The sequence below is a fragment of the Callithrix jacchus genome, chromosome 1, assembly GCF_049354715.1.
Source record: "Callithrix jacchus isolate 240 chromosome 1, calJac240_pri, whole genome shotgun sequence".
Classification (NCBI taxonomy): Eukaryota; Metazoa; Chordata; class Mammalia; order Primates; family Cebidae; genus Callithrix; species Callithrix jacchus.
The window spans coordinates 55,578,155-55,604,508 of NC_133502.1; the positions used below are offsets into that span (position 1 = coordinate 55,578,155).

Consider the following 26,354-nt stretch of genomic DNA (forward strand, 5'->3'; position numbering starts at 1 on the left):
TAGACTTATTGTGAAGGAAATTAGCTTAAGGTAATGGCATATCTGAGTCTAGTTGTATCTCCTCATCCTAGCAATGGGTCAGCTGTCTGTATGTACATATCCATGGCTGCATCTGGCATTTAATACGTGTTGGTTGGATAAAGTGATATGTTTATGCCTATTTATCTAATATGTATACATATCAGGCCTTCATATATTTGGCTTAATAAATGTTGGTTGAGTAAATGCATTGGAAGATGTAAATAGAGTGACATTTAGTAAGAAAATAATTTTCTTTTTTTTTTTTTTGAGATAGGATCTCACACTGTTGCTCAGGCTGGAGTGCAGTAGCAGATCATGGCTTACTGCACTGTCAATTCCTTGTGCTCAAGCAGTCCTCTCACCTTAGCTTCCAGAGTAGCTGGGACTACAGGCATACACCAGTGCAACATTAGGCCTACCTAATGTTTTATTTTTATTTTTTGTAGAGACGAGGGTCTCACTGCATTGCTTAGACTGGTCTTGAACTGCTGGACCCAAGTGATCCTCTGGACTCAGCCTCCCAAAGTACTGGGATTATAGGCATGAGCTGCCTCACCTAGCCATGAAAATAATTTTTAAAAAACGGAATTTAGAATACCAATTACATACCTTAATAAAAATATATAGTTTATTTTAGGAAAGATCTGTAATTCATTGTCACTTTGAACATTTTGGTTAACTTGATGATACTGAGATAGGTATGAAATCAGATTGATGATTGAACAATCTAAAATGAATGTAAGCTGTTGCCAATTGAAGATGGAAAAAATAAATATCAGTTGGTTTTAGATTTTTAAGCAGTTTCAAATTTATATGGCATTGTGCCATTTCTGATTTTCATAAGAACTCTAATTTCATTAAGGGCAGAGATTGTGTAATTTTTATCTCCTCAGCCTGGAATGTAGTATATGAACTATGTTATTGATGAATAAGAGTGATTTATAACTACAGCATATCTCAAACGCAAATTAGTCTAGCACAATATATCCTTCAGTGGTGTTCTAGATTCACTCTCTCTTTTGCATTCAGTGACATTGCACTGGTTGCTTGTAATCAGCCATCTGGGAGTATTTACATCACGTAGATTGGCAAACAATATTAAATTGTTTTTCTGTTACTGAGAAATGGTTGTTAAACATTTACCATCAACACCACTGTATTTAAGTATGAATCATGACCTGTGATATGGTGACTGTAAAAATTAATTCATGAAGGTGAATGTTACATTTTGTAATTTGTGATTTGCCTTCGTCAGAAATTAGATACATTTGTAACATATAGGATGTTTTTCTCACTTAAAAAATTTATTATTTTATTATTATTAAAAATTAATCCATTAATCCAAGTGTCAATTACTCCATTTCCACTATTAGATTGGAGGGTGGTAGTATTTCAAGGATAGCTCAATTTACTTTTATGTTTAGTGAATGGCTCATTGCTTATGATACCTGTTATTGAGTGCAAATGACACTAAAAAATTGTATTTCTGTGAAAGTCATACTATATTCTTGAATTTTCTTAGCCTGTTTCTAAAGAAATTATTTATTAAAAACGACATTTTATTTTGATACATATGATTTCTAGGAAATGTGTAGGTTTCTTCAGATCATCATGAATATTAATCATTTTGAAATATTTCATCCCAAACAACGATTAAATAATGGCTCTACAGCACCACTGTATTTTCTCCTTGGTTTTTCCATTCAAAATTAGAAAGATATTTAATTCCCTACTCACCGCAAACATTTTTATGTTGCCCAAAGCTGTGATTGGTGTGCTTTTCTCTCCTGTTAGTAGTTATTTTAGTAGTTAATGACAGGACTTGGAAGATAGCATATTTGTGAACTATTCTGGGAATTTCTGAAAATTTTTTAAAGACCAACTCCAGAAATAAAAATTTGTTGATGAGTTGACATGGGTCAGGTCTCCAAGTCATGACGTTTAGTTTGAAATACTGTAAAAACACTGTATCTCTTACGTTAGTAGAATTGTTTCATCTGTCTCTTCCTCGTTCGTTCATTCATTCATTTTTCTTTTGACAAATATTACTGTGTGTTCAGGCACCATTACCAGGCAGTAGGCATATTATGATAAACAAAATTGACTATGTCCCTACAGTAATTAGCTTACATTTTAATAGGGAAGTTAAACAATCAGTAAATATGTAACATAAGATCAGATTAGGGGACAGAAGAAATTGTAATAGTTGTATTTTTACTATTATTAATATAGGTATTGTTTTATTGTGCTTTGCTTTACTGGTCTTCACAGATGCTGCTTTAAAAATAAAACAAAAACAAAGGTCTGTGGAAACCCTGCATTGAATAAATCTATTGATGCCATTTTTCCAACAGCATGTGTTCACTTCATATTTTTGTGTCACATTTTGGTAATTCTTGCAATATTTCAAACTTTTCCAGTATTTGTATATCTGTTATGGTGATCTGGGATCATTGGTCTTTGATGTTACTTTTGTAATTGTTTTAAGGTGCCACAAACTACACCCACGTTAGAAAGTGAACTTAATAAATGTGTGTGTTGTGACTGCTCCATCCACCAGCTATTTTCTGTTTCCCTGTCCTTGGGCCTCCCTATTCCCTGAGGCACAGCAATGTTAAAATTAAGGCAGCTAATAACCCTACAGTGACTTCTAAGTGTTCAATGGAAAGGAATTATCCCAAGTCTCTCATTTTAAATCAAAAGCTAAAAATGATTAAGCTTAGTGAAGAAGATGTGTTAACACATTGAGATAGGCCAAAAGCTAATCCTCTTGTGCCAAACAGCCACGTTGTGAATGCAAAAGAAAAATTCTTAAGGGAATTAAAAGTGCTACTCCAGTGAACACGCGAATGATAAGAAAGCAAAACAATCTTACAGTTGATATAGAGAAAGTTTGAGTGATTCAGACAGAAGATCAAACTAGCTATAACATTCTCTTAATTCAGAGTCTATTGCATAGCAAGGCCCTAACTCTCTTCAGTTCTGTGAAGGTGGAGAGAGGTGAGGAAACTGCAGAAGAAAAGTTGGAACCTAGCAGAGGTTGGTTCATGAGATTTAAGGAAAGAACCTATCTTCATAGCATAAAAGTGCAAGGCTGAAGCAAGCAGCAAATGCTGGTGTAGCAATGGCAGCAAGTTATTCAGAAGGTTTACTCTATTTTAAACAATAGAGTTTGATGAGGGTGGCTAGATTAAACAACAGATTTTTGATTTAGATGAAACAGCTTTATATTTGAAAAAGATGCCATGTAGGACTTTCACAGCTACAGGTAAATCAATATCTGGCTTTAATGCTTCAAAGGACAGGCTGACTCCTTGCTGGAGCTAATGCAGCTGATAACTTGAAGTTGAAGCCAGTGCTCAATTACCATTCTAAAAATCCTCAACCCTAGGAATTATGTTAAATCTTCTCTGCCTTTGCTTCAGAAATGGAAGAACAAATTCTGGATGGCAACACATCTGTTTACAACATGGTTTACTGAAAATTTTAAGCCCACTTTTTGAGACCTACTGCTCAGAAAAAAGATTCTTTTTAAAATATTTCTGCTTACTGACAATGCATTTAGTCACCCAAGAGTTCAGATGAAGATGTATAAGAAGAGTAATTTTTTTTTTTTGAGATGGAGTTTTGTTCTTGTTGCCCAGGCTGGAATGCCTAGTGCGACCGTGGCTCACTGCAGCCTCTGCCTCCTGCATTCAAGTGATTTTTCTGCCTCAGCCTCCTGAGTAGCTGGGATTACAGGTGCACTGCCTGGCTAATTTTTGGTATTTTTTAGTAGAGACAGGGTTTCACCATGTTGGCCAGGCTGGTCTCAAACTTCTGACCTCAGGTGATCCACCCATCTTGGCCTTCCAAAGTTCTGAGATTACAGGCGTGAGCCACCATTCCTGGCTGGGAGAGTAATGTTGTTTTTATGCTTGTGAGCACAATGTCCATTCTGCATCCCATGGATCAAGGTGTCATTTCGATTTTCAAGTCTTAATTAAGCAATACATGTCTCAAGGCTATAGCTGCCCTGGATAGTGATTCCTTTCACAGAAAACGTTATGAATAAGATCCACCATTCTAGATGCCATTGGCAACATTTGTAATTCATGGGGGGAGGTCTAACTATGAACATTAACATGAGTTTTGAAGAAGTTGACTTCAACTCTAATGACTTTGTGGGATTCAACACTTCAGTGAAGGAAACACTGCAGTTGTGGTGGAAATAGCAAGAGAATTAGAAGTGGAGCCTGCAGATGTGACAATTGCTGCAATTTTATGATAAAGATCAAGAAATGAGGAGTTGCTTCTTATGGATGGGCAAAGAAAATGATTTATTGAGACGGAAATGACTCCTGGTGAAGATGTTATAAACATTGTTTGAATTACTAAATAAAGGATTCAGAATCTTCCATAAGTTTAGTTGATAAAGTAGTATTTGTGATGACTGACACCAATTTTGAAACAAGTTTGAAAGTAAAATGCTATCAAATAGCATTGCATGCTACCGAGAAATATTTCATGAAAGGAAGAGTCAACTCATGCAGCAGACTTCATTGTTGTTTGATTTTAAGAAATTGCCACAGCCACATTAATCTTCAGCAACCATCACGCTGATCAGTCAGCCACCATCAACATTGAAGGCAAGAACCTTCACCAGCAAAAATATGACTTGCTGAAGGCTCAGATGATTGTTACCATTTTTAGGCAGCAAAATACTTGAAAATTAACATATGTATGCTGTTTTAAGACCTGATGCTGTTGCTCATTTGATAGACTGCAGTATAGTATAAACATAACTTTTCTGTGTACTGTGAAACTAAAAAGTTTATGAGTCACTTTTTGTAATATCTATCTACTTCATTATCATGATCTGTAACTGATCCTGCAGTACCTCTGAGGTATGCATGTATTTTTGTTCAAGTTCCTTCGTAGTACCACAGAACTTGAGATTCTGACACGTTCATCTTTTCTGCTAGCACAGATATCCTTATTTATTCATGATGTTCATGAGGGAATGTGCTTGATAGATGTCAGAATGTAAAGGTTTAAAGGTAATTGGAAGGAAATAGTATACAGAAACACTGATCTAAGGGGAAATCATAAAAAAACTACTCTGGAAAGAATGACCCAGCAAATTGGCAAAATTCCCAAGTGTGCATTTCCAGACCTTAACAGGAATTTTGCAAGTTTTGTTCCTTTTTGTATTTTTAACATGTAAAACACTGCTTGCATATAATAGATGTTCAGCAAATGTAGAATGAATATATGTAAGTATCTTGTTTTAGTCAGTAGCCCTAATATGGTTTTAATCAAGGAAGGATTATGAAAAGTTTTGTAATGGGTTTTGAGTTTCCATCTTCTGAGATGCATATAAAGATAAACCCAACATTAATCTTACTCCCAAGGAGTCTTTAATTTTGTAGTCATAAAATGTATAAATATGTCACTGAAACAAGGTAGAAGTAATTAAGATAAAACAGGGGAAATAAATCTAAGGTAGGAGTTTGAGGGTCAGCACTATCTCCTGCTGAGGGGGTTAGAAGAGGTTTTGCTGGGAAGGAACAGATAGGATTAGAACATTTGGAGGTGGGGGTGTAGGCAGTAAAGTTGTTTGTATACAGGGAAAACCATGGTATGCATAGCTGAGTTGGAAAGTTTTTTGTTTTTTCTCTCTGGAGTTAAGCTCTCATGTAAGAGAACCATGGCATATGAGGTTGGAAAGGTAAGTTTTGGGAAATTTTGACCTTTTTTAGATAGTAGAAAGTTGAATATTTTTTAGAAGAGTGAAATTGTTTGAGAGAGCCTCCTGTGTGTCTATTGACAGGAAATTGCAATTCTCTCTATATTTCGTCTTTTAAGTTCCTTGAAGTCAGATGTGTTTAGTTTCCTTCTTATGTGTGGAGGTGATGGGTGTTGGGGGGAGGGACATGCTGTGTGATCAAATGTAGCAACTTTTTCCAGCTGTTTCTTTCTTAATTTTTTTTAAACGTTATGATAGAACTGAGAAGATGTATTTTTTATTCATGTCCACCTGAATGTGCCTCCTTGCCTCTGTAACTTTATAAGCCTCTGGAGAGGCTCACTGTTGTTGCTTGAGTATATATCTAACATACAGCTTTTTTAACTTCACTTCCAATCAATTTTGCAGTGCCTTCCTGTTGTCTATGGGTTAAAGTCTCCTTTCCTTAGTATGAGGTAGGCACTTTCACCTTCTTGTTCTTGTGTGTTTTGTTCTGTTTTGTGTTTTTATTCTCTTCCTTCCTATAAAACCTGTAATATGGGCATATAGCTCCTAAAACACACCAGCTCTTCCACCAGATTCTGCCTTGGCCCATATTGCCTTTGTTATTCTGCTTTTCAATCCTGTTCTTTTAAGTCCTGGTTCTTGTAGGATCTCTTCTGGGAAGGCTTCCTGACCTTCTAGGCAGCAATTAGGATATCTTCCCTTCTGCTCCCAGAGACTAGGTTAATGTGCAAACTCCCTTACTTTTTAACTGTTTACATGTTCTTACTCAGCTGATGATGAGAACCTCATAGGCAGAATTTTCTTATTTCTTTTTGAGTTCCAGTAGTTATTATAACAGTATATAATAGATACTTATATGGTTATTGAATGTATCTTTTAGGTGAATAGCTGGGTTTTTACAGAATATCCTAGAAAATATGAATTTATAAAATCACTATATATAATTTTATATATTATTAAAATTTAAAATTTTCATGTTTGTGAATTTTCTTAGCATGGTAATTCAGTAAATTTAGGTCTATTATCCTTTTTACCCTCCAGTGTATTTAAGAAGTATTTATACATTATCTGTTTAGAACATAATAGTGCCTAGGATTCTGGGACATATAAAAGGCATTATGAGACATTCTGTCCAGTTAGTTACAGGGAGAAAGAAATATAAAGAAATGAACAACAAAACTCTTTTGGTTGGACTTTAGTTGCTTCTCATTTTGATCTATTCATTTGTCAAGGTGTTCCCTTACCCTAACCTGCAAACTGTGGGGCAGTCAGTACTTTCTTCTTTTACTTTACTCTATAAACTGCGCAGCTTTCAAAACTGTTAATTATAAAAGAGAGTATTTGCTTATTGTGACCACAATGCAGGCATTTTCCCAGTGTATTTCAATTTTGCATCTTCTTCCACTCCATAACCACTGTGAGCATTTTATACTGAGGAAACCAGAGGCCAAAGTCCCGTAACGGATGGTAGTGGGACGTGATCCAATGATCTAAAGATTTTGTTTTATTCTCGCTACCATTTATTTTTTGTCTGTATTTGGCTGGTACTATTATTTACATGAAGAATAATCTAGAAAGTGAATTAGATTTTAGTTCTATTTATGCTTTTAAGCTTTTTACTAATATAAACAGATTACATTTATAGGCTAGCTTCTATATATGAAGGGGCAAGGTGGTGTTTTTCCAAAAATCAAGAAAAAGAAAGAGGAAAAAGAGGAAGACAGACTTAAAGTATAAATGTAACAGTGACACTTGAAAGTAGTACTCTGAATTGTGGAGGCAAATAATTGTGCAATTATCTGGAGGGATTGAAAAACAAATTGTCTAATTTTAAAGACTAGAACAGCTGGTGTTTTCTTGTCCCTCCTCCCGTTTTGTTGGTAAATGCCCAGTGAAGTTTTGTTGTAGCTTTTCTTTTTATATAAACATAATCAACACAATAAAGATGATAATGAACCAATGACTAAGAGCATCAGTGCATTTTTTAAAATCTGTTCGGATGTGCTGAACACATCTTCATCCTTCACTGAACCATCAAAGAGAGGCTGGCAAATTAGAACATCCATGTTTATTTAATCAGCTCCCCCACCCCCAGCTTTGGGCTGCTTTAAATCTTTAAATCACAATCTGTTTTTTAGGTGAGATTAAACATTTTCCAGTACTACAGGTATACTGAAGTTGCTAAATAAAAACAAATGGTCCTGTCTGGCACCATATGACCTTTCCATGTAATTTTATTGTTCAGAAAGGAAGCATATAATGATAGTCTGTGTAAAGTATTTTAAGTGGCATGCTTAAAAACCTGAATTAAGGATTTCAGAAGAATTAGATTTGAATGTACCTTATAAATAGCATAAAGCATAAAACATTTGTAAATTTAAAAATAGTTGTCTAGTACTTTTAGATTATGTTCATATAGTAAAATCCAAAAATTTTAAGGATACCACTTGATAAATTATCAATGAGTAAACACACCTATGTAATCGGTACCTAGCTGGGGAAATAGGATAATGCCCACAAACTCAAATGTTTCAGAAACTACCCTTCCTCCTCTTCAAGACAACTTCACTTCTGGCTTCTAACACTAAATATTAGTTTCTTTTTATATTTTATAAATGTTTTTTAAAAGTTTGTATTTTTTAGTTTTGTAACCATCAATACATTTTTCCTGAACATATAATACATTTATAGAACATGTAAGTCATACTTTTTATACGTATCATATTAACAGTTTTGAATCTAATATGTTTTATTTTATTTCAACAGGTTTAGGGGTCCAAGTGATTTTGGTTACATATATGGATTGGATAGTGGTGAAGTCTGGGAATTGGTGTACTTGTCACTCAGATAGTGTACATTGCACTCAATAGATAAGTTTTCATCCTCTAGTGCTTATTATGTCACTCTGTATGCCTTTGTGTATACATAGCATAGCTCAAACTTATAAATGAGCTCCAACTTACAATTTTGTTCTTTTTTAATGTCTGTGTAGTATTACACTGTGTGTATATATACACATGCACATACACCAACACACACCATATTTCTTTATCCACTCACCAGTTGGTGGGCAGTTAGGTGGATTCCATCCATGTCTTTGCAATGGTGTATTGTGCTTTGATAAACATACACGTCCAGGTGTCTTTTTGATTAAGTGACTTGTGGAACTGCTGGATCAAATGGTAGATCTACTTTTAGTTCTATGAGAAGTCTCCTTACTGTTTTTCGTAAAGGTTGTACTAATTTAAAGCCGGATCAGCAGTGTATAAATGTTCCCTTTATATTACATACATGCTGACATTTGTTATTTTTTGGCTTTTTATTTTTATTTATTTATTTATTTTTTAAAATTTTTTATTGGATTTTAGGTTTTGGGGTACATGAGCAGAGCATGCAAGACAGTTGCGTAGGAACACACATGGCAGTGTGCTTTTCTTTCCTTCTCCCCTTCACCCACATTTGGCATTTCTCCCCAGGCTATCCGTCCCCACCTCCCCCTCCCACTGGCCCTCCCCTTTTCCCCCCAATAGACCCCAGTGTTTAGTACTCCCCTTTCTGTGTCCATGTGTTCTCATTTTTCATCACCCGCCTATGAGTGAGAACATGCGGTGTTTCATTTTCTGTTCTTGTGTCAGTTTGCTGAGGATGACGTTCTTCATATTCATCCATGTCCCTACAAACAACACAAACTCATCATTTCTGATTGCTGCGTAATATTCCATGGTGTATATGTGCCACATTTTTCCAATCCAGTCTATTATCAATGGGCATTTTGGTTGGTTCCAGGTCTTTGCTATTGTAAACAGTGCTGCAATGAACATTCGTGTACATGTGTCCTTATAGTAGAACGATTTATAGTCTTTTGGATATATACCCAGTAATGGGATTGCTGGGTCAAATGGAATTTCTATTTCTAAGGCCTTGAGGAATCGCCACACCGTCTTCCACAATGGTTGAACTAATTTACACTCCCACCAACAGTGTAAAAGTGTTCCTTTTTCTCCACATCCTCTCCAGCATCTGTTGTCTCCAGATTTTTTAATGATCGCCATTCTAACTGGCGTGAGATGGTATCTCAATGTGGTTTTGATTTGCATCTCTCTGATGACCAGTGACGATGAGCATTTTTTCATATGATTGTTGGCCTCATATATGTCTTCTTTCGTAAAGTGTCTGTTCATATCCTTTGCCCACTTTTGAATGGGCTTGTTTGTTTTTTTCCTGTAAATCTGTTTGAGTTCTTTGTAAATTCTGGATATCAGCTCTTTGTCAGATGGGTAAACTGCGAAAATTTTTTCCCATTCTGTTGGTTGCCGATCCACTCTAGTGACTGTTTCTTTTGCCGTGCAGAAGCTGTGGAGTTTCATTAGGTCCCATTTGTCTATTTTGGCTTTTGTTGCCAATGCTTTTGGTGTTTTGTTCATGAAGTCCTTGCCTACTCCTATGTCCTGGATAGTTTTGCCTAGATTTCCTTCTAGGGTTTTTATGGTGCCAGGTCTTATGTTTAAGTCTTTAATCCATCTGGAGTTAATTTTAGTGTAAGGTGTCAGGAAGGGGTCCAGTTTCTGCTTTCTGCACATGGCTAGCCAGTTTTCCCAACACCATTTGTTAAACATGGAATCCTTTCCCCCTTGCTTGTTTTTGTCAGGTTTATCAAAGATTGTATAGTTGTAGATATGTTGTGTTGCCTCCGGTGCCTCTGTTTTGTTCCATTGGTCTATATCTCTGTTTTGGTACCAGTACCATGCTGTTTTGATTACTGTAGCCTTGTAGTATAGTTTGAAATCCGGTAGTGTGATGCCCCCCGCTGTGTTCTTTTTGCTTAGAACTGACTTGGCTATGAGGGCTCTCTTTTGGTTCCATATGAAGTTCATGGTGGTTTTTCCCAGTTCTGTGAAGAAAGTCAATGGTAGCTTGATGGGGATAGCGTTGATTCTGTAAATTACTTTGGGCAGTATAGCCATTTTCACGATATTAATTCTTCCTAACCATGAACATGGAATGTTTCTCCATCTGTTTGTGTCCTCTCTGATTTCGTTGAGCAGTGGTTTGTAGTTCTCCTTGAAGAGGTCCCTTACGTTCCTTGTGAGTTGTATTCCAAGGTATTTTATTCTTTTTGTAGCAATTGTGAATGGCAGTTCGTTCTTGATTTGGCTTTCTTTAAGTCTGTTACTGGTGTAGAGGAATGCTTGTGATTTTTGCACATTGATTTTATATCCTGAGACTTTGCTGAAGTTGCTTATCAGTTTCAGGAGTTTTTGGGCTGAGGTGATGGGGTCTTGTAGGTATACTATCATGTCGTCTGCAAATAGAGACAATTTGGCTTCCTCCTTTCCTATTTGAATACCCTTTATTTCTTTTTCTTGCCTGATTGCTCTGGCTAGAACTTCCAGAACTATATTGAATAGGAGTGGTGAAAGAGGACATCCTTGTCTAGTGCCAGATTTCAAAGGGAATGCTTCCAGTTTTTGCCCATTCAGTATGATATTGGCTGTTGGTTTGTCATAAATAGCTTTTATTACTTTGAGATACGTTCCATCGATACCGAGTTTATTGAGGGTTTTTAGCATAAAGGGCTGTTGAATTTTGTCAAATGCCTTCTCTGCGTCAATTGAGATAATCATGTGGTTTTTGTTTTTGGTTCTGTTTATGTGGTGAATTAGGTTTATAGACTTGCGTATGTTGAACCAGCCTTGCATCCCCGGGATGAATCCTACTTGATCATGGTGAATAAGTTTTTTGATTTGCTGTTGCAATCGGCTTGCCAATATTTTATTGAAGATTTTTGCATCTATGTTCATCATGGATATTGGCCTGAAGTTTTCTTTTCTTGTTGGGTCTCTGCCGGGTTTTGGTATCAGAATGATGTTGGTCTCGTAAAATGATTTGGGAAGTATTCCCTCTTTTTGGATTGTTTGAAATAGTTTTAGAAGGAATGGTACCAGCTCCTCTTTGTGTGTCTGGTAGAATTCGGCTGTGAACCCGTCTGGACCTGGGCTTTTTTTGTGTGGTAGGCTCTTAATTGCTGCCTTGACTTCTGACCTTGTTATTGGTCTATTCATAGTTTCAGCTTCCTCCTGGTTTAGGCTTGGGAGGATGCAGGAGTCCAGGAATTTATCCATTTCTTCCAGGTTTACTAGTTTATGTGCATAGAGTTGTTTGTAATATTCTCTGATGATGGTTTGAATTTCTGTGGAATCTCTGGTGATTTCCCCTTTATCATTTTTTATTGCATCTATTTGGTTGTTCTCTCTTTTCTTTTTAATCAATCTGGCTAGTGCTCTGTCTATTTTGTTGATCTTTTCAAAAAACCAACTCTTGGATTTATTGATTTTTTGAAGGGTTTTTCGTGTCTCAATCCCCTTCAGTTCTGCTCTGATCTTAGTTATTTCTTGTCTTCTGCTGGGTTTTGAGTTTTTTTGATCTTGCTCCTCTAGCTCTTTCAATTTTGACGATAGGGTGTCAATTTTGGATCTCTCCATTCTCCTCATATGGGCACTTATTGCTATATACTTTCCTCTAGAGACTGCTTTAAATGTGTCCCAGAGGTTCTGGCATGTTGTGTCTTCATTCTCATTGGTTTCGAAGAACTTCTTTATTTCTGCCTTCATTTCATTGTTTACCCAGTCAACATTCAAGAGCCAGTTGTTCAGTTTCCATGAAGCTGTGCGGTTCTGGGTCGGTTTCTGAATTCTGAGTTCTAACTTGATTGCACTATGGTCTGAGAGGCTGTTTGTTATGATTTCAGTTGTTTTACATTTGTTGAGCAGTGCTTTACTTCCAATTATGTGGTCAATTTTAGAGTAGGTGTGATGTGGTGCTGAGAAGAATGTATATTCTGTGGATTTGTGGTGGAGAGTTCTGTAAATGTCTATCAGGTTTGCTTGCTCCAGGTCTGAGTTCAAGCCCTGGATATCCTTGTTGATTTTCTGTCTGGTTGATCTGTCTAATATTGACGTGGAGTGTTAAAGTCTCCCACTATTATTGTGTGGGAGTCTAAGTCTCTTTGTAAGTCATTAAGAACTTGCCTTATGTATCTGGGTGCTCCTGTGTTGGGTCCATATATGTTTAGGATCGTTAGCTCTTCTTGTTGTATCGATCCTTTTACCATTATGTAATGTCCTTCTTTGTGTCTTTTGATCTTTGTTGCTTTAAAGTCTATTTTATCAGAGACGAGAATTGCAACTCCTCCTTTTTTTTGCTCTTCATTTGCTTGGTAAATCTTCCTCCATCCCTTTATTTTGAGCCTTTGTGTATCCTTGCATGTGAGATGGGTTTCCTGGATACAGCACACTGATGGGTTTTGGCTTTTTATCCAATTTGCCAGTCTGTGTCTTTTGATTGGTGCATTTAGCCCATTTACATTTAGGGTTAATATTGTTATGTGTGACTATGATACTGCCATTTTGATGCTAAGTGGCTGTTTTGCCTGTTAGTTGTTGTAGATTCTTCATTATGTTGATGCTCTTTAGGATTTAGTGTGATTTTGGAATGGCTGGTACTGGTTGTTCCTTTCTATGTGTAGTGCCTCTTTTAGGAGCTCTTGTAAAGCAGGCCTGGTGGTGACAAAATCTCTGAGTACTTGCTTGTTTGCAAAGGATTTTATTTTTCCTTCACTTCTGAAGCTCAGTTTGGCTGGATATGAAATTCTGGGTTGAAAGTTCTTTTCTTTAAGAATGTTGAATATTGGCCCCCACTCTCTTCTGGCTTGTAGTGTTTCTGCCGAGAGATCTGCTGTGAGTCTGGTGGGCTTCCCTTTGTGGGTAACTCGACCTTTCTCTCTGGCTGCCCTTAGTATTTTCTCCTTTATTTCAACGTTGTTGAATCTGACGATTATGTGCCTTGGGGTTGCTCTTCTTGCAGAATATCTTTGTGGTGTTCTCTGTATTTCCTGCATTTGAGTGTTGGCCTGTCTTGCTAGGTGGGGGAAGTTTTCCTGGATGATGTCCTGAAGAGTATTTTCCAGCTTGGATTCATTCTCTTCGTCCCCTTCTGGTACACCTATCAAACGTAGATTAGGTCTTTTCACATAGTCCCACATTTCTTGGAGACTTTGTTCATTCCTTTTTGCGCTTTTTTCTCTAATCTTGGTTTCTCGTTTAATTTCATTGAGTTGGTCTTCGACTTCAGATATTCTTTCTTCTGCTTGGTCAATTCGGCTATTGAAACTTGTGCATGCTTCGCGAAGTTCTCGTATTGTGTTTTTCAGCTCCTTTAATTCATTCATATTCCTCTCTAAGTTATCCATTCTTGTTATCATTTCCTCATATCTTTTTTTAAGTTCCTTAGTTTCTTTGCATTGATTTAATACATGTTCTTTTAGCTCACAAAAGTTTCTCATTATCCACCTTCTGAAGTCTAATTCCGTCATTTCGTCAGAGTCATTCTCTGTCCAGCTTTGTTCCCTTGCTGGTGAGGAGTTTTGGTCCTTTCTAGGAGGCGAGGTGTTCTGGTTTCGGGTGTTTTCCTCCTTTTTGCGCTGGTTTCTTCCCATCTTTGTGGGTTTATCCGTTTGTCGTCTGCGTAGTTGCTGACTTTTCGATTGGGTCTCTGAGTGGACACCCAGATTGTTGATGATGAAGTATTTCTGTTACTTGGTTTTCCTTCTACCAGCCTAGCCCCTTTTCTGTACGACTGCTGAGGTCCACTCCAGGCCCTGCTTGTCTGGGGTGCACCTCTAGCAGCTGTGGCACAGTGAGAGATGCTACCCATTTCTTTTTCTACTATCTTTGTCCCAGGATGATGCCTGCCAAATGTCAGTCTTTTGGATATAGAGGGGTCAGGGAGCTGCTTGAGGAGACAGTCTGTTCTTTTTAGGAGCTCAGTTTCTGAGCTGTGAGCTCTGTTGTTCATTCAGGGCTGTTAGGCTGCTATGTTTGATTCTGCTGCAACATAGCTCATTAAAAAAAACCCTTTTTTTCTCAAATACTCTGTGTTGGGGAGTTCGGGCTTTATTTTTCGATGTCCGTTGAGGTGTCCTGCCCAGCTAGGAGGCAGACTAGCCACTGTTTGCCTGCCGAGTCTCCGCCCTGCTGTTGTGTGATTCGCCCTGTTCCTGCAGGCTCTGCTGTGGTCTCCGCCACGCCCTGAGGTGGAGTCTCTTCGTTGTAGCGTGTTGCCTCGGCAACGGCAGGCTGCGTCAGCAGTGGGCGTATATCTCAGTAGGGACGGGTTGCCTCGGCAACGGGAGGCTGCGTCTGCAGTGGGCGTGTATCTCAGTAGGGACGCGTTGCCTCGGCAACGGCTGGCTGCGTTAGCAGTGGGCGTGTATCTCAGTTGGGGCGGGTTGCCTCGGTAGTGGTGGACGCCCCTCCCCCACAGAGCGTCTTGGACTGTCTGCTAGGGATAGTTTGAAATCGCGGTTTTGTTCGTCCCACCGGGTACCCCAAATGCTCTGTCCCTGCACTCCCCTGGGCTGGCCTACTGTCCAAGTCTCGTTCAGTCTCAAGTCCAGCCCTCTCAAGTCTCAGGTTGCCGGTTCAACAGGGCACCCGGACAAGCGCACCCTGTGGGGATTGCTGGGTAGGGCCGGCCGCCGCCGCCCCGGCTGCCGGCTTTGCCAGGCAGACTTACTGCCTGGCGTCCCGTGTCTTTTTTATACTTGGGAGTTTCCCCGTTCTCTGGGCAACAAAGATCAGTCTGGAAATGCAACTCCGACTCACCTCTTCGCGGATTCAATGAGAGCTCCAATCCTGGGTTGTTCTCACAGCGCCATCTTGAGTCCTCCCTCTTTTGGCTTTTTAATAATGATCGTTCTAGTAGAGTAAGGCAGTATCTCGTAGTTTTAATTTGCATTTCCATGATGATTAGTGATGTTGAGCAATTTTTCATTTTTTTTGTCTATTTTTATATCTTCTTTTGAGAAGTGTCTATTCATGTCATTTGCCCACTTCTTAATGGGATTGTCAGTTTTGTTTCTTGCTGATTTGAATTCCTTTTAGATTCTGCATATTAATTATTTGTCAGATGCATAATTTGCAAATATTTTCTGCAATTTTGTAGGTTGTCTGTTTACACTGATTATTTCTTTTGCTATGCAGAAGCTTTTAAGTTTAATTAGATCCCATATTTTTATTTTTCCTTTTTGTTGCATTTGCTTTTGGGGTCTCACTCATAAATTATTTACCAGGGCTGATGTCCAGAAGAGTTTTTTTTTAGGTTTTCATCTAGACTTTTAATGATTTCACATCTTAGATTAAGTCTTTAATCTATTTCAAGTTAATTTTTATATATGGTGAGAGATAGGGATCCAGTTTTATTCTACATGTGGCTATCCAATTTTCTCAGCACTGTTTATTGAATAGGGTGTCCTTTCCCCAATTTATGTTTTTGTATGCTCTGTTGAAGATCACTTGGTTTTAAGTATTTGGCTTTAATCCTGCATTCTCTTTTCTGTTCCCTTGGTCTATATGTCTACTATTGTACCAGTACTATGCTGTTTTGGTTACTATATTTCTGTTGTGTAATTGGAAGTCAGGTAATGTGATGCCTCCAGATTTGTTGTTTTTGCTCAGTTTTGCTTTGGCTATTCAGGTTCTTTTTTGGTTTCATATAAATTTTAGGAATGCTTTTTCTAATTCTGTGAAGAATGGGGTTGTTATCTTGATAGGAATTGCATTGAATCTGTAGATTGCTTTAGGTAGTTTGGTCATTTTCATGATATTGATTCTTCCAACTGAGGAGCACGGGATGTATTTCTATTTGTGTTGTTTGTGATTTCTTTAACCAGCATTTTCTTGTTCTCCTTGAAGAGATCTTTTACCTCCTTGGTTAAGTATATTCCTTGGTTTTTTATTTTTATTTTGTAGCTGTTTTACAACAGCTACAAGAAAAGGGATTGAGTTCTTGATTTGATTCTCAGCTTAGTTGTTGTTGGCATATAGCAATGCTACTGATTTATGTACATTGATTTTTGTAACCTGAGACTTTACTGAATTCATTGATCAGATCTAGGAGTCTTTGTTATAAGATCACATCATCGACAAACAGATAGTTTGAATTCCTCTTAATGCCCTTTATTTCTTGCTCTTGCTTGATTGCTCTGGCTAGAACTTCTAGTACTATGTTGAATAGAAATGGTAAAAGTGAGTATCCTTGCCTTGTTCGAGTTCTTAGGCAGAATTAAAAACTTTTTTTAATTGGGCAAAATTTAAATAATATAAAATTTATTATTTTAAAGTACACAATTCAGTGGTATTCAATATCTTTACAACGTTAATACAACTCGCACTACCATCTAGTTCCAGCACATTGTTATCAACCCAAAAGGAAACTTCATATGCTTTAAGTAGTAACTCCTTATCTTTTCCAGTAGATTTGGCCTGTAGAAATCTCTTCAAGCTAGTTCCTTTGTCTTATTTTGTACCCATCATTCTTTGAAATGCTTCCTCATTAGCTTTCACACTTTCTTCCAGGATCATCTGGTACTGTACTGTTCTATACCCAGCCTTGGAGCCAGGCATTTTTCCAAGGATCCTTACTTCCTCTTAGTTCCTTTTAGTGGAGAATGTCATTTAGAATCCAAGATCTGGATGCCAGCTCTTTTAATGGTATATTGTCTGGGCCCTTACAGACAGAGCTAGGGGGAAAGAAAAAAAGATACACACACACACACACACACACACACACACACACACTTGTATATTTACATGGATTTACATGTATGTAATACACATATATATGTACATGAGTATATGCATGTATATGAAATATATGTAGATCCGTATATAGAAAACACATGATATGTGTATACACATACCCATCTTTATTTCTCATCTAACTATATCTCTGTATCTGTAGCCCTCTGACTCTCTCCTTTGTCTGCTTCTATTTCTCCATCTCTCTTCACTCTCTCTCTCTCTCTCTATACATAGATAATACATTATAGCATTATAATATAGTAACATATATGAAAGATAATAGATAATATATGTATTTTATATATATATTAAACCTCAAGTTCATGTTGATAATCTTCAGTTAGAGTGTAACATTACAGGGTTCATTCTATCCTTCCATATTTTCATATTCTTATTTCTCTGATATTACTCATTTGAAATACAATTAGGTGTCTTGTGTTTGGATTAATTTTAGGATTTCTTTCTACCCTTTGATAGTATATTTATCATTTAAAGTATATGAAACCTTAACATAGTTCCAAAAGTCAGAACTATATCGAGAACTATACTAAGAGTCAGAACTTTAAAAAAAATACCTATTCAAAAAAAAAATTGTTGCTTAGTCTCTTTTCTCTGGAAATTACCTCCCCCATTTTGTCTACGATATTCCCATCCATCCTGAAGGTATATGATTTTATTAGTTCCTTGTTCCTTCCTGTGCCTTTTTGTACAAATGAGGAAATATGTGCATTTTTAAATTTCTTTCTTTCATAAACATAAGGTAATATACTATAGATTTTTTTGGCATGTTTTCCAGTTACACATGATTTTCAGGATATGATTTTATCAGCTCATAGAGATACTGTCTTTTTTTTTTTTTTTTTTTTTTAAATAATTGCATGCTACTCCATTATGTGTTCCATCTTGGTTTGTTTAAACTAGTATTCTCTGGCTGTGGGAGAAACAGTTAACTGTTATGTATAATATATCCTTTTTGAGGCTTAAGAGCTAAAGGAATTCTTCAGTTCTTGTCATGGTAAGCAGGTAGAAGTGTTATAACACTGGAGTATTGCATTCAGCAGTTGAAGCAATGCTTCTTAAATATGTAAAATAGTCTAAATAATCAAGTGTCTTATTGAAGGCAATGGGCCAATGCAAGAAAACTTTTCTATTAGAATAGAGATCAGTGCTGGTTAAATATTGATGGATAATAATAGAATGTTGTGTGTCAAATTTCTTCTGTTATTTCATGTTAATTTCTAACTGTTTAAAATTAGTATTAGATCATTATAATTATTCTTTATAGAGATATTTTAGAAGTGAAAAGGGGGGAGTAGCATATTATTTGTACTTTATCTTTTTTTAGTAAAATATAGTTAGTAATTTTAAGCTTTTTAATGTACACTAAAACCAGCTTCCAAATTATAGGCAGAGTTTTTGGCACATAATGATACTCATTAAATGTTTGTTTAAAAAGCCAAGTAACTCTTAAAGGAATTCTTTGCTAAACTTTATATTGGTGGTGAATGCACCTTTCTGCAATATTCTTTAGCTTTCATAGTTTCTACGATGAGTTTACATAAAATTATCTGTGAATAACAGATTTTATTGGCACTGGAGATCAGTTTATATATGTTCTGAAAATGAGTTATTCATACAGCAGTGACAGCTTAGTGTTTCTGTTGATCAGTGACATTAGAGATGCTCGAAATCATTTGAAAAATGCAAGGAAATTGTCTCAATGCATTTTAATAGTAATATGCATGATAGTAATTTAGATTATAATTACCCTCTTGGCAGCAACTGTGCTTCCCCTTGTTTTGTATTGCGCTGACTCTGCTCTTTTCTTAAAATATTGTCCCTATCAGTGCAAACTATTTTCTTAAATAGTCTTGACATTTCATATCATCTCATTCTTCTTCACAAGTCTCATCACCTGAGTAGGTACTAGGAATTCAGAAATTGTAAAACCAAAGATTGACTTAAATAGAAACCTACAGGCATAGAGATAGACACATATACCTATGTAAGAGTGCGTATAACTGTTAGCACTATGAGAATATAAGCTTTTTCACTATTTAGGCTTTATGTAGATAACATTTTTCTGTTTTCTGTAATTTACTTGCATAAAATTACAAAGTAAATGTTATGGAGAAGGATCTAGAATCTAGTAACTGACTTCACTTAAAAATTAAAGTTTCAACCTATTCTTACAGTTTTCTGATATTTTAATATGTTAATCTCTAGAGGCTATATATTATGGGCCTTCATGTTAAAAAATGCTGGTTTTCTCTATAGGTTTAAGTGTGATTTAAAGATTAAGCTATCACCAGCAGTTGAAGATGTCGCATGGTGAATTTTGATATAGGATACAGTCTGGGAGAAATAAGGTATTGTTTAGTGAGTTGAATAACAGTCTACAGTGACTGGAGTCGTGTTTAAGAATATAATTTCTGACTCCTTTGATATCACAGATAATCTAGGCAAACTTTTGCTTTAAGCAACTACCATATATTAGATACTTTATTAGGCAGATAAAGACAAGTCACTGTCCTGATTGATATGGGCATTATGCTGTATCACCTTCTTTCAGAATGTGCAGACTTTCTATATTTAGTTTCTTTTACATTTATTATCTTAAAATCTGGTCATTAGTAAATTATAGATTCTTCATGGTTGTATAAAACTATTCAGTTATTTCAAAAATAACTTAGCTAGAAATTCAATATATTTTTGTCATAGAAATGGTATTCTAAATACCATCTAAATATGATTTACAGACTTCCTTTCCAAATACCATTTCTATGAAAGCAAACAAATGAGATAGAATAGTGAGTCAGCATACACTGAATAAATGTTACACCTGAACTGAGATGAAATGTAGTCATTCAGGTAGGGACAAAATAATCTTTTCAAGATGGGTCAAAGGAGAGGGTTACTATTACCCATAATCATTACCCAGCAAAAGAAAGAGTGTTTAGTTTTAGACAAACAGAAATGGTAAGGGAAATAAGTATGGGAAAGGCTACATTACTTTTTATACCTTAGAATACATTTAATAAAGAAAATGATAGAGGATTCTATGTATTTTTCTTTCTATCCTGCATTTCGTATTTTAAATAAACTTTGCCAAGGGATTTAAAAAGATTTAAAAATTATATTGGATAAATATCCTTCTAATTTTTGTGATGTCAGGCAGACATCCTTATCTCACTAAAGTGTTTTGATACCACAAGGGATAAAGCTTTCTAAGTATTTTCATCTTCATGGCTAATGGACTTAGAGATATGCAGCCGCGAGTATTCTTTCCCCCTCTCCCTCTACTTACCTCTTCCTTTGAAGTTATGTAAAATGAAATACAAGAGCTGTTCTTAAAAGGAGTATTTCTGATTGTTCTTGTAATATATTATTTTCTCCCCTCAGTTTTCTTTCTTTTATACCTGTGTTTGGATAGTAATATAATAAGAAGTAGTTAATTGTGTTGAAAAATAATCTCTCTCATCTATTTCCTATGTCTTTATTTTGCAGTGTGTGTGTGTGTGTGACTTATCTTATTCTTTCTTCTTATTATTTCTTTTCTTTCTTTCTTCTGTTTTTGAGATGGTACTTGGCTCTGTCTCCCAGACTGGAGTGCAGTGGCACAATCTTGGCTCACTACAACCTCTCCCTCCTGGGTTCAAGTGATTCTTCTGCCTCAGTCTCCCAAGTAGCTGGGACTACATATGTACACACTACCACACCCGGCTGATTTTTGTATTTTTAGTAGAGACGGAGTTTCACTATGTTGGCCAGGCTGGTCTTGAACTACTGACCTCAGGTGATCTGCCTGCCTTGGCTCGTATGTTAACTCTTAGTCTAAGTATACCTTCTATTTTATTATAACTTCATTCATTCACTGAATGCCATTCACTTTGCAAAGAACTGGTGACACAGTGATGAATTAGGTAGAAGCAGACACTGCCCTGTTGGATGTATTCTAGTAGAAAAGATGGCATCACAGAGAGATGCTGTCATGTATGACAGACTTCTTATACCTTAAAGACTGGAGTACCTAGTTGGTTGCTTTTCATTATGCTACTACCACCTCCATCATCCTTAATGATTTCATTATTCACATAGGTGATCTGTCCAGCATTCCACTTTCTCATTTACTTGAATTTATCACTCCTAGTGAACTTTGTTTTTTCGCCCAATCTCAGCCACCTGGGACAGTAAAATACCACTTCTAAATATGATTTACAGACTTCCTTTCCTAAGCACTGTGTATCTTTCCTGCTTACGTAGTATCTTCACTTTAAGAATTCTGTAACCCCATTGGCAATTTTGATCAGTTGACTACATTTTTCATGTTTGTCACTTCCCCATTCCTGCCATGCCCTTACTTCTCTCCTTATCTACTTAAGACCCTCAAATGTTTACTCTCACACAAACCATCAGTTCGTTTGCCTCTTCGTTCCTATAAACTCTGCCTTTGGTTAAGTTTGCCCCCCTCCTCTGCACGTGCACCTCAGCACGGCATGCATCTGGGAGGAAGCAGGTAGCTGCTACACTGACTAGTCTTTTTTGAATGACCACAGTTAACAAGAAAGCCCTTACAGTGCTCAGCTGTCCTACCATATTACCCTTTTTATTGCACTTCTTTACTTCCTGAAAACAATTTCCTACCTTCAGCTCGGTGTTCTCACTTTTAGTTTATTATATTGCTGCTTTTATCACTGAGAATGTTGATGTAATCAGAATAGAACTGCCATACTTCACTTTCTAATCACCAGATCTGACAGTGCACCAGAATCTGTTCTCTTAAACCCTGCTTTTGCTCTTTTTACAGTGATAAACTTTCCTTCCAGCTGTATAAGGTCAGTCTCTCTCCTTGTATTGCAGGGCACATCCTCTGTCATCTACTCAAGTGGTTTTTCTTTGCTGTTTTTTCTGCGCCTTTACCTACCTCCCTGCATCATCAGTTTTGTTTCCTTTACTTGGCCATTCTCATCCACATGCAAACATTACCATATTTTTTTTTCTGCCCACTTCCCAAAAATTACACCCCTAGATTCCCTCTAGCTACTGCCCTAGTTCTTGTCTCCCCTTTACAGAAAATCTCCTAAGAGTTGTCCATTCTTCTTGCTTTTCTTCTTGAATTTATGATCAGGCTTATCCCTAATCCACCACTGAAGCTAGTCTTTTCAAGGTCACAGTGATCAGTAGACAACATTCATTTACTTTCTGAGGACAAAAACCTGGGCATATTTTCCAAGTTTAGTTTTTTCATACTTACATATAAACTATCATCCTCCTGTCTGTTCTACATTGAAAATTTATTTTCATATTGAGGACATCTAATGCTCTCCATCACTGCATCTTATGCCAGGCTACCAACAGCTCTTGACCAGACAATGAGTAGTCTTCCAGCTGATGTCCTTGTTTCATGTGTTGCCGTATATACTCCATTAACACACAGAAGTTAGAAAAATCCTTAAAAAAATGTTTATTTTGCCTTATACTTTCTATGCTCAGAACTCTCCACTCCTTACCCATCCTGCTCAGAATAAAACCTGAAGTCCTTACCATGGTTTTCCTATCAGGGGCTGGCAAACATTTTTAAATGGCCAGACAGTAAATATTTTAGGCTTTGTCACATATGGTCTCAGTTGCATCTGCTTCTGATCCTCCTCCTCCTCCTCCTCCTCCTCCTCCCCCCCTCCCTCCCTCCTTCTACCCCCTTTTTCATTCTCTTCCTCTTCTTTTTAACAAGCATTTTGGGGCCGGGCACGGTGGCTCACGCCTGTAATCCCAGCACTTTGGGAGGCCGAAGCGGGTGGATCACAAGGTCAAGAGATTGAGACCATCCAGGACAACATGGTGAAACCCCGTCTCTGCTAAAAATACAAAAAATTAGCTGGGTATGGTGGCGCATGCCTGTAATCCCAGCTACTCGGGAGGCTGAGGCAGGAGGATTGCCTGAGCCCAGGAGGCGGAGGTTGCGGTGAGCCGAGATTGCGCCATTGCACTCCAGCCTGGGTAACAAGAGCGAAACTCCGCCTCAAAAAAAAAAAAAAAAAAAAAAACAAGCATTTTGAAAATGTAAAAATCATTCTCAGCCCAAAGATCATATAAAAACATTTGACCCTTGGGCTGTAGTTTTTCAACTGCCTGCCTACAGGATTGGAGCCCCCCATTTTCTGTCTGTCCTTGTCATCTGTAACTCTTACCATGTTCACTTAGTCTTTTGACTGTCCTCTAAATATGCCAAGTTCATTCCTGCCACAAGGTCCTGTATTTTCTCTTCTGTTTGCTTGAAGTTCCTTTTCTCCGTTTTTCCATATCCTTGCCTCTTCATTCTGGTCTCTACACAAGTGATATTTTCTTTCCTTCGATTTTTTCTTTTTTTGAGACACAGTTTTGCTCTGTTGCCTAGGCTGGAGTGCAGTGGTGCAACCATGGTTCATTGCAACCTCAAACTTATGGGCTCAAGTTATCTTGCAACCTCAGTCTCCTAAGTATCTAGATCTACAGGCAGGCACCACTTGCTGGGTTAGTTTAAAAAAAAAAGTTTTTTGTAGAGATGGGGTCTCACTATGTTGTTCAGTCTGGTCTCAAACTCCTGGCCTCAGACACTCTTCCTGCCCCAGCCTCCCAAAGCGCTGGAATTACAGGCATGAGCCACCATGCTTAGCTTCACAAGTAGAGGCTACTTCCCCTATCATTCACTCTCTTTATTCTGTCTTCCCCAGCTAAGTAGAGGTACTATGTTTTGGCTTAGACCAAAGTCCTAGGACGCATCTTTGACTTTTGTTTCGCTCCTGTGTCTACATCATGTAAATTGCTTGGTACACAGTAAGTGTTCAATATATCATTTAAATAATAAGTAGTATTGAAAGTTATTTTAATACAGAGAAAGAGTTATGAAAAATGAATCTATAGATTGGGGAAGGGACTCATTGTGTGGCTCATGAGAGGCCTCCTGTGGGAAGTCACTCTCAGCTCGGGTCTAATCAATGTTTAGGAGTAGGCCTGGGTAAGGGTGTAGTAGTGGTGGTGAGGGTTTGGGTAAGGGGGGAGTATTTTAGAGGCAGGATGCTGAGGTGCAAATGCAGAATCCTTGAGGCAACAAACTGTTCAAGTTGGACAGTTCAATATGGCTGAAATAATTATTGTTAGCTAGTGGATTTAGTCTTTCTTTCCCAGTGTTTTTTTGGTTAGATTTATTTGCTGCCCTATTTAAAATGTTGCCTCCTTTTATTCCTATCCTCTATCCGAATACACCAAAAATGAATAGCTCTGGCTCTGCTTCTGTGCCTGAATTGTAATGGCCCCAGAGAAAAGATTGACAGGTTAGTTTTGGTTTTTCATGTAAATAGAACCATCCACTGTGTACTTTTTGGTTCTCTACTTCAACTTAGGATCATTTTTTGATTTCTCTATCTCGTTGCATTTATCAGTAGTGAATTCTTTTTATAGTATTCCATTGTATGGTTATACTATAATTTGTTGAGGAATACTTGGGTTATTCTCAGTTTTTGGCTAGTAAGAATAAAGGCATTCCATACATCGTAGATTTTTTTCATTTTTTTTCCTCCTGCTTAACATCTAACTGTGCAATTGCTGAGTAATATGGGCAGTGTATATTTAACCTGAAAGAAACAAACATTTTTCAAGATGACCGTTATATTTCTACCAGTAGTTTAGAAGAGTTCTAGGAGTATCAAATTCTCACCACTCTAGGAGACCACTATACTATGTAGCACTCCCTCATTTGTGGTTTAAATGTGAATTTCCCTGCTGACAAAATTCAGCAGGAAATGTTGAATGTGTCCTTATGTGATTATTGGCCATTCACATATCTTCTGTTACAAAGTTTTTAATCTGTTTGTTAATTTCTTTGTCTTGTTACTATTGAGTTGTAGGAGTTCTTTATTCTGAATACTCATCCTTTATGAAATATATCATTGGTAGAGGCAGTCTTCCATGGGTCCTGACTTTCCCTAGATCTTCCTGCTGGCTATGCCATGAATGCAAGATTTGATTGCTCTTTACCCATCCCATTTTTCAGACTTGTATTTACAGTGAGTAGCCTTCAGAGGCGAGGTTTCACCTCCCTCTGCACAATGAGCATGCTTATTACTGGTCATTGTAAAAGCTGGTGAATTCCCCAAGCTCAGTGTTCTTCTCTTACAATGCAATCCACTGCATGTATAGCCATTCGTCATGGGCCATGCATTGTCCTCCTGTGATTTGGTTGGTTGGGGACCCAATGCATGCATAGTAAAGTCATTTGTCTCTAATCCAGGAGTCTTGTGTTTTCTGCCAGCATCCAAAAAATAGTAACAGGCTAACTTATCTCGTAAGTAAGGTGAAATCTCTAACTCTATACAGTTCTTAAACGTATTGCAACTGTTTTCTCCTGGTCTGTGCTGACCTTTTATTTTCTTAATGAAACTGATATATAAGACTTTTGAATTTAATGAGGTACACCTTATCAATATTTTAGTTTTGTAGCTAGTACTTTTTGTGTCCTATTTAAGAAATCTTTCCCTTCTCCAAGGCAGGGAGGATTTTTACCTGTTTTCTTCTAGATGTTTCATAGTTTTAGCTTTTACTTTTAGGTCTACCATCCAGGTTCACTTTCTTTCATATGAAAGTCCAGTTGTTCCAGCACCATTTGTTGAAGAAATTTTTCTTCCCCATTGAATTTCATTGGCACCTTTTGTGAAAATTGTTGACCATATAAATTATATTTCTGGACTCCCAATTCCATTGATACATGTACCATTCTAATTTGATTACTATAACTTTATAGTTGATCTTGAAATCAGATAGTGTAATCCCCCTAACTTTGTTCTTTATCAAAATTGTTTTTCCTATTTTAGGTCTCCTTTATTTTCATATAAATTTTAGAACGTGCTTCTCAATTTCTAGAAACACTTGTTGGAATTTTGATAGTAATCATATTGAATCTATAGATTATTTATTCAGAAAAATGT

General features: G+C 37.1%; 1 protein-coding gene and 1 long non-coding RNA gene across 5 annotated transcripts in view; one reads left to right on the forward strand and one right to left on the reverse strand.

Annotated features, from left to right (window-relative positions):
- DIAPH3 (diaphanous related formin 3) overlaps positions 1 to 26,354 on the forward strand; it is a 506,459-nt gene that overhangs the window by 102,660 nt on the left and 377,445 nt on the right. The window lies entirely within an intron of this gene.
- LOC144579019 (uncharacterized) overlaps positions 1 to 26,354 on the reverse strand; it is a 64,961-nt gene that overhangs the window by 3,046 nt on the left and 35,561 nt on the right. For 2 of the 3 annotated variants that reach the window (XR_013525797.1, XR_013525798.1), the window contains exon 3: positions 20,702 to 20,813. This is a non-coding gene — a long non-coding RNA (uncharacterized LOC144579019). Of the gene's footprint in view, positions 1 to 8,815; positions 8,926 to 20,701; positions 20,814 to 26,354 lie in introns of all 3 variants that reach the window. The other variant, XR_013525799.1, reaches the window with a different exon arrangement.